Consider the following 6,260-nt stretch of genomic DNA (forward strand, 5'->3'; position numbering starts at 1 on the left):
TGTGGCCAGATGCTGCCCAGTCATTCCTTTTATTTCTCTAGTTACTAAAGACAGCTTAATGCAAGAAGATTTTGAGTTACCTCCTTCTGCAATGTTTCAGAAATGATGTCCACTGTTGAAACCCACAGCACTTGTCACATACAAGCATGTCTCAAAGAGTGTTACAGCTGTGAAAGATATCAACCGCCACTACTCATGGGATGTTTTGTTTTCTGAAACACAGCTTCTCATCTTAGCTTTATCCAGAGGCAGTATAGGCAAGCTGACATACAGCCAGATGTGTCATGTTTTCACTGTGCCAGTTTACAGTCTTGAAAACTTGCCAGGAAACAAAAATGCTAGAAACTATCTTCAGTCTGTTCAAATGAAATATGCATTTTCTATTCAATGCCTTATGATGAGCTAGGGGGGGGGGGGGGCAGAGAACTTCCATTCTCTACTTTCTTCCCTTAGGGTGGTGGAATTACAAAATGCTGGTCAAACTATCATCAAAGGTTCAAGCAAGGTGCCAGGCACAGCCATTTGATCACAGACACAGACATATAATATGTTATTACACAGTTGTCTACTTGGAGATCAGGAGTGCATGACTCATTTTACCCCAAACATCTCCCTGACACAATAAATTGCTCATGCTAGGTGTTGATGAACTGAGAATGTATGACATGAGGAAACAGCAAAGGCACGTGAAATATTTAGGTCTGAGAAAAATATGGAGGGAGGATATTATGATAAATTTCAAGCTTCTGACACATTGGTATTCGAAACAGGTAGTTGTTCAGCAGATTTAGTACAGGGATGAACAGCTTCAGTGAGCCTAGGATGCAATTTTCTGCCCTTGAGACCATCTGAGTGTACAGATTGCCAGAAATATTCCAGGACTTACTCTGCACAAAATTCATACAAAGTGGTTTTGTACAAAAATCAGCATTTTCTATACAGGAAACAGCCTTTTCTGCATGGACAATATTTCAGTGCAGAAATATTTAGCACAGAAAATCCTGTTTTCTATGCAAATCAATTATGTGCAAATTTGATACACAATAAATTCCCAATTACATCATTTCCTATGTAGAAATTAAAATTTCTGAATGAAAATATTATTATTCTACAGAAAAAGGCTGTTTTCAACACAGAAACTGCTGATTTCTGTGCAAAACAACCATGTGTTAGTACTTTTCTCCCCACAAAATAAGTCCTGAATTCCAAACAGCCTTCAAAAACTGCATGGTTTTTAAAGACCTCCCCAAAGTAGAAAAAAAATGCTGAAATTATTCACTGCAACTGTCAAGAAGAATCTTAGTGAAAAATTAAATCCCTGCTTCTTTTACTATAAAGGAAAGCTTACGAGAGTGCCCTTTTTCTTTAAGTTGCAATGAATGTCTACAATACAAAGGCACTTTTTAGTGGTGATCTCCTTGTTGTAGATGATCCATTCTAAGGAAAGTTTCACCTAGTATCTAATTTGGGGACATTTCAGATATTTTTATATACCATGGCTTTTCATCTCTCTTGACTTCATCTGTTTTTACGCTTTGTGACTTGTGCTTTCAGTGTGTGTTGAATGTTTCATCTTGTTTTCATTGTTGTTGAACTGTTAAGTCTCTTATTATATGCCACAAACTGGTCTAAGTATTCATTCATGAGGTAGTCCTATATGTACAGTGAGTCAATGAAGATTTACAGTTTGGAACTTGATAATTTGGAGCGGTCTATCCTGGGAGAACATCTATGGAATTATAGAAGCATTTACCAGTACAATTTTGGGCAAAGGGGATCTGTCCATTCCTAATATGAGGGCTCAGCAAGAATCCTCTAATTCACCCTTTGAATGATCAGAGCCAGCTTTGTCAGTAGACAAAATCAGACATCATCACAAGAAGCAGAGAGCAGTAGCAGCAGCCTCCCTTGGTTGTTCCTCAAGAGGCACCAGCCATTTCTCATTGTTAGAGGACAAAACAACAGCATATTCCTCATAGCCTGCCCTGGAGTCTCCTAACCTGACCTTTTGTTACAGTTGTGGTGGAGGACACTGTCCAGGGTTTTAAAGAATGGGTTTATTTATTTATACATTAATTTATGCCCTGCCAACAAGCGACTGAAAGTGGCTTGCAAAGATTTTAAATGAAGCTAAAAAACTTATCCTACAAAAGCTGAAACACAATTTGAAGAGCAGTTTTAGTTAAAAAGCACATAACGACAACAGTTTAATATACATTTAAAATGTAATGAAAAGATAAAAAGACACAAGTGCAGCACATCAAATTCAAAACATTCTTCTGCCACATAGTTTAAGCACCAAAGGCCTGTCTAAATAATAATAAAAAAGTCTTTATCTGCTGATGGAAAGAGAGCAGAGCGGGAGACAACTGCATATTATAGTAAGAAGTTTCACAGCATGGAAGCAGCCACTGAGATTTTGAGTAATGAATGCCTAGATCATGGGATCTTTTTGGTGGCATAAATACCTGGTGCCCTCCAGAGGTTAGACTCCAGCTTTCATTATCCTAATCACTGGCTATATTAGCTGAGGCTATTGGGAGTTGGATTTCAACAGCATATGGAGAGCCAGAGGTACCCTATTCCTGCTTCTTCTGGTGGGATCTTTATATAAGTGAACCTTGCATAGCACTAACTGAATTATGCTAGCTCATCAGAGTTCTGATGCCCCAGAAAGCTTAATCCATTTTTCTCTAATATTCTCCTGCTGCCTTTTATCTCCATGCATCATTATTATCAGCACGCTGACTCAAGCTACTGCTGTAGGGGTTAAGCAGCAGTTATTTATAAAATCTAAATTCAAACAAATGTAAGCTAGCTCCAAAAGCTTAGATCCAAAAGGCCAATTGCCAGCTTAATTCAAATTAATCAGAAATAATGGACTGTCATCAGGAGGAACAGTATAAACACACAATACTAATCTTGCAAACTCCAGTTATACAATATACTGAGGCTTAAGTCTCATTGATTTAATACAGGTAGAGTATTTAGCTAACCAGAGGAAGTTTAGGAAGATGATAGTCTAGAGAAATCACTTTTATTAGGACCAAATCAAAACCACAAAGCTGTGAGATAGCTTTTTAGTTTGACAAGACTCTTCTTCTGGGCTCATAGAGAAAAGAAAAAAAAAACATATAGTGGAATAGAATAAAAAGATTAAGAAATCCCATCTAAAATACTGTAATTTTAAGATGGTGATTCAAATTTCTTTGCTGGACTAATAATTAAGCAGCCAGTCCTATATTCCCATGGGAGCACATCCTGTTGATTTCAAAGGATCTTAGTTTTGGGTAGACAAAAATAGGATTGTAATGCAGCAGAGCAATCTGATAGGAAGAGGGGGCAATCGCCCATGTCTGAATTGTCAGTCAGAATTGATTGCTTCCCCGAAATGTTTTTTTTTATGGGCTCACCTTGGCCCATTAGTTAATCCCCCTGTTATCATTTTAAAATATGCTTTTGTTATAACTGAAATGAAAGTATGGCATCCATACATTGGCTTCTGTGGGGTTGTACCACTTAACTCACTACTTTTCCACCAGATGTGAGGCTCTGGCTTAATCTCCACTGTCACCAAATGTGACCACTTCCACAAATCTCACAAGTACCATCAAGAGGAAGAGCTTTTCCTTGTCTCTAACTCTGCCACCAATGTAAGGACCGCCTCCTGTCCTATTGTTGTGGCCACCAACTGTGGGGACCTCCTAGATGTTCTCAAGGTACATGTGTGAGATATTTCGCAACTATTCCCATCAGAGAACACCCCTCTTTATTCACTGCTGTCACTACAGGCATCGTACCTGAATCTAAGCTTTATAATATATAGTGTTCCCAAAGGCCAAAAGCATATAACTATAAAAACAAACACTTTATTAACAGAAGTGAAACATATCAATACAGATTAATTATGTAATACATTTAAAGCACAGCTCACACTCCCTCACACACTCCATCCTTACCAAATGATATCCTAAACACCATTCAATAATTCCTAAAATGTCTCCCTGTCCCACAATCCTTTTCAGGATCCTTTGGTGCGAACAAGGGAGAGGGCTCCCGGTTTTTGAAACTCCCTACCTAGGGAGATCAGGTTAGCTTTCTCCTTGTTCTCCTTCAGTTGGCAATTGAAAACATTCTTTTGACACCAACTTTTTGGAAACTGTAGAGCGTAGGCTTTTAATGCTGTGCTGTGTTCTTTTTTTAATGTTTTATGTTCTGTTTAATCTTTTAATGCTTATTGTTTTAACATGACAAATTATTTAATTGATTTTTAAGAAAACTTTATATTTATTGTTGCTCTTGTGTGCCATCAAGTCATTTCTAACCTATGGAGACCCTATCATGGGGTTTTCTGCAGCTGACAGTGTGTGATTCATACAAGGTCACACAGTGGGTTTTTATTACTGAGCGAGAAATCGAACCCTGATCCCAAGAATCATAGTCCAATTCTCAAACCATTGAACCAGATTTTGCATAATTTTTCATCTGTTTTACTTTATTTTATTTTAAAATTATTTTATTTATAACGTTTATAACACACAAATAAAACATAGCTAATGGTATTATTTACATACTAGTCATTTCTAGTAATTAGTTATGTTTGTGAGAAAAAATCTTCTACACTGAGAACCTCTTTCTTCCTTTTAACTCTTAACTTTATTATTTACTTTTTACCTTACATAGTATTTATATCACACTATCAAGAGCAATCTACTTTTTCAAGGATTTTTTTGTGGATCTGGTTCTTACAAAGTTACTATAAAGTCACTCTTACAGAGTTACTAAAATTTCAAAATAAAAGTATAACAATCAAATAGAAGGTTATTAAAAAGAACCAACCTATATGCTTATATTTAGTTTACAGCCTTCTTGTAAATGTTCATTCCCCATTTAATCTGTATTATTTTAGATATGTTTTGGGCCACCTTGAGCCTCATTCTTGGGAGAAAAGTGGGTAAAAGCAACAACAACAACAATGCTATAAAAACAACAACTTGACTCTCTTAACCCTAATCCTCCATTGACTTACTCCACCCTTTATGTAACTATGCTGAATATATCAAATGTCATCACAACTGTCATTTACCAAAATTATTCCAATCTCCTCAGACACTGGACAATCATCACTCGTCCTCATTCTAATCAATCACCTCCATACAACAGTTCCATACCTGTGTATGCCTAAATTACCATATATATGCATACATACACACACACGTGTGTGTGTGTGTGGTATATTAAACAACATTTAACACCAATAATTCATGACATCACAGCTTTCACATAGTATATTTAAGAATGAGGAATAAATAACCTCTTCCATTCATTTCTGTTCACCATCATGTGCAATTTTGTTGTTAATATCATAAGTGAAGAAGGAGCAGAAGATTGTGAGATTCAATCTCCAGCTTCTGAAGGGCAAAAATATCTATTCTGAAACTGTGGAGAACCATTGTCAATCAATATATACAATATTAGGCTAGATAGGTCAAACACTGACTTGGGGCCCATTCAAACTACAGAATTATAGTACTATAATTCCACTTCAACTATCATGGTTCTGTACATATGGAATTCTGGGACTTGTAGTGTATGGAGGAGCATTTAGAATCAGTGGCGTTCCTGCATTGGGTGTCATCCAGTGCAGGTGATGGCCATTCTGGGGCGGGACTTCTCATTGGATTTTAGAGGCAAAGCTTCTGGGGATTGTGCACAGTCTATCTCCCTAAGCTAGCCCATCTTTTTCCTGATGAGGAAAGGGACAGGATGATATTTGAGGGACAGAGCATACGAGGGGGAACGGAGAGGCATGTGGGGATGGAGAGCCATGCACAGTGGACAGAGTGTGGGGGATAGTGCCAGGGGACTGACTGGTTGTCACCTCTCTTCTGGGATGCCACCTGGTGTGGTTCACTCCCACCCCACACCGCATGACACTTCTGTTTAGAATTCTCATCTAGGGTGCTCTAATGCCTTAGAAGACTACCAGTCCCAAAATTCCCTGGGATGGAAACATGGCTGTTAAAGGGGAATAATTGCACTATAATTGTATAGGTGAAGGGGCCCTGATACAAGACGACTTCCTAGGTAAGAACTTGAAGAAAACTGTGGAGGCATTCACAACTGAGAGTCAGCATGGTGTAATACTTTGAGCATTGGACTATGACTCTGGAGATTCTGAGTTTGAATCATAGAATCATAGAATAATAGAGTTGGAAGAGACTGCAAGGGCCATCCAGTCCAACCCCACTACGACCACA

This window comes from Sceloporus undulatus, chromosome 1 (assembly GCF_019175285.1).
Source record: "Sceloporus undulatus isolate JIND9_A2432 ecotype Alabama chromosome 1, SceUnd_v1.1, whole genome shotgun sequence".
NCBI lineage: Eukaryota > Metazoa > Chordata > Lepidosauria > Squamata > Phrynosomatidae > Sceloporus > Sceloporus undulatus.